This window comes from Chlorocebus sabaeus, chromosome 25, assembly GCF_047675955.1.
Source record: "Chlorocebus sabaeus isolate Y175 chromosome 25, mChlSab1.0.hap1, whole genome shotgun sequence".
Classification (NCBI taxonomy): domain Eukaryota; kingdom Metazoa; phylum Chordata; class Mammalia; order Primates; family Cercopithecidae; genus Chlorocebus; species Chlorocebus sabaeus.
Genome location: NC_132928.1, coordinates 23980574 through 23989884, shown reverse-complemented (window position 1 = coordinate 23989884; position 9311 = coordinate 23980574). Strand labels below are relative to the sequence as shown.

At 53.9% G+C, this 9311-nt stretch overlaps 1 protein-coding gene across 2 annotated transcripts in view; it reads left to right on the top strand.

Annotated features, from left to right (window-relative positions):
• Window positions 1-5203: 5203 nt before the first annotated feature.
• Window positions 5204-9311, top strand: part of CDK18 (cyclin dependent kinase 18) — a 29022-nt gene continuing 24914 nt past the window's right edge. Inside the window, exon 1 of one of the 2 annotated variants that reach the window (XM_007988731.3) lies at window positions 5204-5495. The gene's annotated coding sequence lies outside the window, so the exon portion shown is untranslated. Of the gene's footprint in view, window positions 5577-9311 lie in introns of both variants that reach the window. The other variant, XM_037985646.2, reaches the window with a different exon arrangement.

Here is a 9311-nt window from a genome sequence, read left to right as displayed (position 1 = left end):
AAATCTATGGTACCTATCCTTATCAGTTGAGAAATAATTTCATTATATTTCACTATAATCCAAGTAAGAGCCTTTGACCCCATTCTCTAGGGGTAAAGAATGGGCTTAGAAAGCCCAGGTAAACCAGCTGTCTCTCCTCCCCCACCCTGCATAGAGATCCTCTCAGCGGCCCACCCCAGCCAGTGTGGCCTGCAGCCTCACCCCAAAGACTTTCAGTCTTGTTCCTAAGGACCACTTTCCCATTTACACCAGCTTTGTGTGGTGATTCTGTTGTCATGGCAATGCGTCAACCTGAAGGGAGTGTGTGTGTGTGTGTGTGTGTGTGTGTGTGTGTAAGTTTGGAAGGCACCACTGGATGCAGTGGTGGGGTTCTAATTGGTTTGATAGTTGCTAGGGTCAACTGGTCTGTGATTGGCTGACTCTATTTATGTGTCCACCCTGTCCTAGAACCCTCTGGGGATGCAGCTGTTGCCTCATCTGAAATCTAGAATGGTGTGTGCGTGTGTGCACGCATGCGTGCATATGTGTAAACACATGCATGAGTGCACACATGCCTGTACTTTCACCGCAAATAGTGAAGGAAGGATATGACACTTGGTGCAGTGATAAAGCAGAAAGTCCCAGGCTCTCTGCTGGAATCACACTGCAATGAGGTAAATGATATTTTTCTCCTAATCATCCCCACTTCTCATAAATCACTGGAAAACAATGGCCTAGGTTTAGCCAGAGGAGGAGTAAGAGTTGGCTCAGTCTAGCCAAGTCCTGCTGTCCCAATGACTCACAGACCTCTAACTAGCTAGGCCATAATGGGTCAGTCCATCTTCAGGTCTCTGCTGCCAATCTCCCTCCTGCCTGCCAAAGGCAGGCTGTTGAGGTGAGTTTCTCTGTTCTCACTTGGCTTCTCATTTCTCATGTCTTCACTTGATTCCTGGAACCCTAAGAAGGGCCCTTTGGCCAAACACTAATGATCTCATACACATGCAGATCGTTCTACAGTGTGCAAAGCACTTTGACAGTCACCTTTGCATTTAATTCTCACATTCTGAAAGGCAGGTATTCACACTATTCCCATTTTGCTATAGAGGAAAACAGAAGCCCAGATAAACAAAGTGATTTCTGCACCTTAGGGGCAGAGTCAAGTCTCCGGCTTCCTAAAGGTCCCTGCAGGGCTTTCAGAGATTGTGCCTGCTTGGATGCAGGGCCAGAGGGGAAGGGAGCCCGTGACAATGTGCAGAAAGGAGATTCTCTGTTGGCTGAACTCTCCTTGTCTGGATGCTGTGCCTCCCAGGGGAAAGTGGGGTGGGCGTGAACTTTGGTTTTTCAAAAGCTATTCAAATGCACTGCCCACACAGTCTGTGAGGGAGAGCTGTTTCCAGTTTCCCTGCTCAGCCCTCAGGCACCCAGGGATGCCTGTCCTATCTGCAGAGCAGTGGCATGTCACTGGCAGTGGGGAGGAGAGACAGGAGCAGAGCGGGGAGTGGGCTGAGCTGCCGCTGGGGCCACCATTGTCATGCTGCTCAGGCCTGCCAGCATTACACTGCTTCACGGCTAGGGTGACCAGGGCCTCCCAGGGATGCCACAGATCCATTAGACTAGCAGAGGGGAAGGGGGCTGCAGGGCCCACAGGGGATGGGCCCCAGGGACTGGGGTGCCAGGGAAACCCCCAGCTGAGAGTCTGTTTTCTGTCCCTCTGCAAGGAGGGAGTTAATGGGCTGCAGAAAAGAGAAACAGCATTGATTGGGTGCCAAGTTTACATCTTATTAAAACCTCATAACAGCCCCATGACATAGGGACTGTTACCATCTCCATGTTATGGACAGGAAAGGAAGTCAGATACATCAGTAACTGCCCAAGGTCACACAGTTTATGTGGCTTTAAAGCTCAAAGTATTGCTTGGTAAGGCAGCAGGGAAGGAGTCCCTCCTTAGTGGAAGACCTAGGTAGTGCTGCTTCGACTGTTTTGGGCTTATTGCGAGATGCACAGAAAGAAAGTTGGCATCGGAGGGCAGGGGACACCAAGGGTGTCCAAAGAGGGAATTTTTGGAATGATACAGATGAGAAGCAGAAAAATTAGGATGACCCAAAGAGCACACATACACAGGCCACTGATGTGTATGACTGCATATCATGGGCTCCCTATCCAGCTAGGAAGCCCTGCCCAGGGTCACTCTTACCTGGCTCCCCCCCCCCACCTGCCCATCTGCACTTCCCCTTTCCTGGGGTGGCCAAAGCTTGACGTGCCATTCTCCAGGCTCCATATAGATGCCCACCTGCAGTTCATCCTCTTCCTTCAACCCTGAGAAGCAAGACGATGCTTCAAAACTGAAGCTTTCAGAGATTCTGAAGCAATCCCATGTGGTGGGGGGGGGGGGGCAGGGGGTGACGTGACAGGCTCCGAGCAGGTGGCTGGCCCTACATCATTTCAGTGCCATCTCTCCTCTGTGGAGCTGTCCCAAATTCTCCTGGGCAGAGTTAAGGGCTTCTTCCTCTGCTCAGCCCATATTGCTTTGGTAGTTGACTGTTGCTCTGAACATCTTTCTCCCCCTGAATAGTGAGCTGCATGAGAATAGGAGCTCAGACTTAAAATCATCTATCCAATGCAAGGATTCAGTATAGTCCTTGTCACAGAGCAGGTGCTCAATAAATGTTTGTTGAATGGATAAATGATGGTAATTATATTTATTATCTATTGAGTTCTGCATTATGAGCCAAGTCCTATGCTAGGCCCTTAGTATACATTACCCTAATATGTACAACCACCATACAAGATTGATTTTAGCAACTTTGTTCTACAGATGGCCTCAGGTTAGTTCGCTTGCCCAAGTTCAGAGAGCAACCTAAGGAGGTGCTGGGAATCAAGGCTCACTTAAGAAGCTCCAAGGTCCCACTCAGCCTATCACATCAGTGCTTCCAATCTTGACACTCTTGGCTCCCTTATCTTCTTTTTTTTTTTTAAGACGGAGTCTTGCTCTGTCGCCCAGGCTGGAGTGCAGTGGCCGGATCTCAGCTCACTGCAAGCTCCGCCTCCCAGGTTTACGCCATTCTCCTGCCTCAGCCTCCCCAGTAGCTGGGACTACAGGTGCCCGCACTGCGCCCGGCTAGTTTTTTGTATTTTTTTTAGTAGAGACGGGGTTTCACCGTGTTAGCCAGGATGGTCTCGATCTCCTGACCTCGTGATCTGCCCATCTCAGCCTCCCAAAGTGCTGGGATTACAGGCTTGAGCCACCGCGCCCGGCCCCCTTATCTTCTAGAATCCAATAGTCACAAGGCTCCATGACCCTTTCTCCTACCTGTCTCTCAAATCAGTACTCTCCTCTCCTCCCTGATGCCGCTGTGTGGTCTAAGCTCATTCTCATTTTCCACTAGGATCAGCCTCTAAATTGGGGGTCTTCAGGACCCAGCACCTGCCTGCCTCTACAGTGTCACCTCCACCCCAGACTTTAAGCTCTGACCTCATAGAACTGTGGGTCCATATTTTTTCACCCCTGCACTCTGCACAAGGGATTATCCCTCCTGGAAAAACAGGTAAAACCCTTCCTCCCCTCTCTTGTCCCCTCATCCTGTAACTCTCACCTCAAGCAGAACAGCTCCTCCCAGGCATCCATAACACTAAGTTCCCTCCTATAGCATCCTAACTGTTTGCTTCCCTGCCCCATTACACCATGAGCTTCTTGTGGGCAGGGACTGGGTTATATTCATCTTATGTGCCCAGAGTCCTGGCTATCATTTGGCATATAAGAGATGTTGAGAAAGTGTTTGTGGAGACCTCTTGACTTCACCCCCCTAGTTCCCTGAAACTCTACCCTTTGGCCCCACTCTCTCTAATCTGCTAGTAAAGCTAGTAAACAGTTCCTTAGCTGTAGTCCTTCTCCCTTTCCCTCCCTGCCCCTTCCAAACCTCTTCATGGCCTCCTGCTCCCCAGTCTTCCCACCACCCACTGGACTATGGAGCCAGGCAGGTTGCTGCGCACCTAAAGGCTCTGGATCCATGCACCCCCAATAACACTTGGCGGTTTCATTTTTAGGAAGTGCTTGTACCCAGGAAATCTGCATGCCCTAGCAGAGAAAGCAGAGGTAAAAAAAAGAGTTGGGAGGCCCCCTGTGAGATGTCAATTACCCACAGGTCACTTTCATGCATGGGCCCAGTGTCTTCCTTCATTCTCCTGTCTCCTGCTGAGAGTGGGACCTCAGGCCCATGTCTTCCAGAAGGAAACTGTTCTATTCTCAACAACTCACGGTCCCCAGGGAAAGGGTTCGGGTAGAAGCACATGTACACTGTGGAGCACCCCCTCCTAAGGAGACCTTCCCTGTTGGAGACCCCAGACTGCAGTAGCCAAGCCCACTGGCAGGGCAGGGGACACAGACCTTCTTGATGAGGTGCCGTAGAGCCAAGACACATCTCCTCTCCTCACAGCCCTCAGGAGGAAGCAGAGATGAGAGGGGCCTGGCGGTGGGGACTGTGCCTTGCACCTCCATCCCCAGATTTTTGTTTTGTTTTTGTGATCCTTGAAGTCAGATGATGTGGGTGCAATGGCCATTGGTCTGAGTTCTAATCATGGCTCGCCATTAATTCTGGTGGCACTTTGGGCCAGTTCAATTGCTTTGCTGGGCCTGTTTCCCCTTCTGTAAAATGAGAGTGCCACTAGCTGAACCAGCCATTCTGTAACTTTTCTTGGGTGATTCTCAAATATCCTGTGGAATTTAATTCCAAAAGGACACGTTGAATTATCCTTCGGTGAGGAAAATGGGAATGATGGCTGGTAGCAAGGGCTTCATTCAGGTCCTGGAGAGGTGGGAACTTTGTCTGGAAAGGTAAGTGACAAGTCCCACTGGATAGAGTAGAAGGGGAGCCCGAGGGCTGCTATTGTCAAGAAAATGACCACCAAAATTTGTCCATGCACATTCGTTCCTAGGGCGCTAGGTACTGGGAGGTACCTAGAAGAGGTAGGAACACTGCTTTAGAGATAGGCAGGTACTGTCAGTGTACCCCTGGCGCCTTGGTGTCCTGGGGTGATCCAGTCCAGAAGGCCTCATCCACTAGCCAAGGCTCTCAGGGCCGGCTTTAGAAACGAAACAGGAAGAGGCACTTGGACCCTGGTTCCCAGAGTGGGAGAAAGGGGTGGGCACCCGGGCAGAGGGAGCCCTGGGGATTGGTAGCGGCTGTGGGCAGGGCGGGAGGGCCGGGGGCGGAGTCAACTTGTACATGTGAAAAACTCTGGCGGGGGCCGGGCATTTTCCTTCCTCCTCCTCCTCCTCCTCCTCCTCCCTCCTCTTCCCCACCTTCCTCCACTCCCTCCCTTCCCCTCCCCTTCTACCTCCTCCTCGGCCAGCTCAGGTTGCAGCTTCTCTGGGGAACTGCTCACCTTTCCAGAGCAGGGGAAGCTGCCCCGTGCCCGGGCGGAGACCCCAGCAGGGCGCAAGGCACGGCACCTAACCCCGCGGCACCCCGGCCGTCGCGGGAGGGAGCGGGCGCACCGCAGCCCCCAGGACACGCGCGGTGAGTCCCGCGGGCGGTGCGCCGGGGAGGAAGGGGAGGTCGGAGGAAGGGGCACCGCGGCGCCGGGTGTACGGAGCAAAGGTAAGCGGAACGGCTCTTAAAGGCGCAGTTTTGCTTTTGCCCTGGGGCGGGAGGTTGGAGGGAAATACCGGAGCGGCGAGAGGAGAGCAGAGGATCACGAGGCGTGATCTGTGTGATACTGTGTTGTGTGTTGAGGGGTGGGGGGTACCCTGGAAAGACCACTCCGAAGTTCCAGGTGCTGGAGAGGGAGGGCTATTTTGCAGTCTAAGACCCTGCGCCCCCTCAGGGAGTCTCCATCTGGGATCACTTTGGCCCCTGGGCTCCCGTCTGAACCCTACAAAGCAAAGTTTTCCACCCAGTCCCGAACCAGGCGCTTTCTAAGCTCCCTTCATTCTGGGAAGGGCAAGGGGCAGGAGTCTCCAGAGACCAGAGGACCCGAGAGTGTGGGGCCACATCGCCGCCTTGAAGGGCTTCCTGGGCTCTGGTGAACTTTCCAGAGCGGCAGGCAGGGGGTGGGAGGCCGGAGCCCTGGGAAGAACGTGGAAGGACACGTGAAGCCCTGCAGGTCCCAGTTCTGGGGCAGGCAGGGGTCTGGGGAATGCTGCCTCTTCTCTCATTCCACCCCGGAAGACTAAAGGGGCAGTGCCCCCTCCACCCCTCATCGGCAGGCGCCAGAGGGTTAATGCAGCAGTGGGAAAAGAGGCGGGGGCAGGGGAGAGGGGGGGAGTAGTGGGCGGTGACCTGTTGGGCTAAGGAGATGTGCCTTGAGGATTCTGCTGTAGTTGGGGGAGACCATCAGGAATCTGAAATCCAAAATCGGGTCTGGACTGGAGGCCTCTGTTTTCGCCCTGTTGGGGGCGGGGATTCCCTGAAGGTGTCTGCAGACCTTGTGCTGGGTGGGAGTTGGGCTACAGAGACAGTGAGGGGTTTTCTGTGCTGCAGGGTCAGCGCCCTCTTAGGCACCAGCGCCGCCTCTCTTCCTTCTCTCTGGGCAGCTCCTGGCAGTCGGGGTGGGAGGATTGACACTGTGGGAGTGGGAGGCCCTGGAACCTCTTCTGCGCTGTCTGCTACTGTCTCCCCTTCCTCCCCACCCCAGCCCAGCCCTCAGCAGTTACCCGAGTGTGGCCTGGGCCCTGTGACTCGCTGACACCACTGGCTTGCCCCTCCTGTGTCAGCACCCGGTGAGCTTTGGCATGTTCGCGTGGCATTCCCCACCCGGGCATGGGCACGCGGCACATTCCTGGACACTGTCCTGAGAGGATGCCTGGAGTGCCTGGGGGACTGGCATGTCCTCAGAGATCCTCTGCCTTTAGCCTGGCCTTGGGAGGGGCCTGAGAAAATGGTGCTGAGGGTGCTGGGGGTCGGTGGAGTACAGGGCGACACTGGCTCCAGGTCTGAGTTTGCATCCTGAAGGCATTCCAGAGAGAGGGTCACCTTGCCACAGCAAAGCTACTATCTCGGGTTACCCTGTCCCAGCCACCTCCTGCGCAGCTGAGGAGCCTGTGGGGCTGACCTCCCCCACCCTTAATCTGGGGTATACTTGACCATTAGGTTCCCAGGACTCTCCCCACTGGGTCTCCAGGACTCTCCCCATACCCTGCCAGGAGAATGGAAGAAGCTCTCCACGTGCGCCAGAAGTTCTTCCCAGACTTATCGGGTGTGCCAGAGGCAGAGTAGACAAGCCTTAGTGGCCACCATTTGTTGAATATCTACTGTGTGCCAAGCAGTGTGTCACAACTTTATGAAGTAGGTATTGTTTTCATCCCCATTTTACAGGTGAAGAAACTGAGTCTCTGAGACCAGCTTTTCCAGGGTCACACAGAGGTGGGATCCAGCCCACTTCCTTCTGACCCCAAGCCTCTGCTGTCAACCCCTGCCCCATTATGGGGAGGTTACGGCCCACTCTGGGGTTATCTGGTCTGCATCAGTCCTCGGGAGAAGGAAGAATGGGGGTGGTGCTCCAAATATTGAGGCTCCCATCTGTCTGTCCTGCACTAGGCAGAGCCAGGCTTCTTCATGGGGCACAGGAGAGAAGGCACCAGATCTGAGGAGCAAGTAGGTTCTTGTTCTGAGATCTCGTGGGATCAGGCTGCCAGCCCTGCAACCCCCCACTCGGGTCTAGAGGACATGGAGCTGCCTTTCAGGGTGCATTTGCTTCCTCTACAGACCCGGACTCTGTCCTCTGCCTACTTGGGCCGTCCTGCACTCAGGGGAATGCGTCCCACACTGTAGGGCAGAGCCCAGCTTGACTCTTCCCAGTTCCTACCCTAACCAAACCTCTACTTTCTGGGATCACCCTGTTGGGACTTTTGTCCAGCATCTCCATCTACTTGTCCTCTGATTCCTTCTGTTCTTCTCTAACTGAGCTGGAGACCTAAAGGGGAGGGCAAACCTCTGGCCTTGGTGGAATCCAGCTCCAGCATATAGTAGCTATGTGTCCTTCCCTTCACTAGCACACTCATGAACTTCTCCCAGCATCTGTTCCCTCATCTGTAAAATGAGGATCATAACAGAGAGGGCCGTTATAAGATTTAAATGAAATAATGCACAGTGCCTGGCATGTAGCAGAGACTAAATAACCGGTAGCTATAGTGGTTGGTGGTGCTTGTTTGGCAAGGGAATTTCCTAGTGATTGTACCAGGCTGGTCTAGAGACCAAGGTAGATTTTCCCAGCCCCATCAGGCCAAGCCCTTAGTTAGACAGAATCTTTACTGCTCTTCTAGGTTAGGGAGGAGGGCTCTGTGTAAGAATGGTGGTGGTGGTAGGGCAATGGGTTGGATGGAAATCTTCCAGGAGCGGCCAGGAATCTGTGCTGTGGGGGCCCTACCTTCTAGCAGGTATGAATGAGACAGGCACTGGGAGCTGGAGAGGCAGGCAGCAGCCTCCTGCTCTGAGGGGCCTCTGGCAGCGCCTTCTTCCCCTGAGGTAGGAGGACCCTCCCCTGGTACTTAATTAATTGCAGTCCCTGTTCTGCTCTGTTGTTTGAAGTGAGTGGCTAGCCTGGTTCCAGGTCCACCTGATTAGGCCACCTTTGGGAATAAGTCACATTTCTCTTCCTCAGCCCTGTGTCCCACCATAACCCCTTCCGTCCCCTTCCCTGGACTTTTCACCTTTGCCCTCCAGGCATTCCCTGCTGAGTGGCCACTTTCCCATATCCAGAGGGTGGGAGCAGACCAAGGTTAATCTTGTCCTGGCTCCCACAGCTGCTTATACACACACACGTGCATGCACATGCACACACAGGCTGGGCTCACAATAGCTCAGGCCGAGGGTCTGGGACCCAGGAACACTACAGAGCTGGTAGCTGGGCCTGGCTGGAGCTGGCCAGTGGATCAGCAGCAAGTCCGGAAGAGGAAAAGCCGTGGGCGCATCTCCGCCAGACCTCCTGTCTGAAAGAGAGCCCATCTGCTCCTAGAATCTCCACAGCTATATCTGCAGAGGAGGAGGGGTAGTGAGGCAAGTGTGAGGTTTGGTTTTAAACTGAAAAGGGAGGTGGGTGGATTGCTTGAGCCCAGGAGTTCGAAACCAGACTGGGCAACATGGCAAAACCCCATCCCTACAAAAAAATACAAAAATTAGCCAGGTGTGGTGGTACATGCCTGTAGTCCCAGCTACTCGGGAGGCTGAGAGGGGAGAATCGCTTGAGCCTAGGAGATTGAGGCTGCAGTGATCCATGACTGCATCACTGCATTCCAGCCTGGGCAACAGAATGAGAACTTGTCACAAAAAAAAAATTTGAAAAGGGCCTTAGGCTGGGTGTGGTGGCTCACGCCTGTAATCCCAGCACTTTGGGAG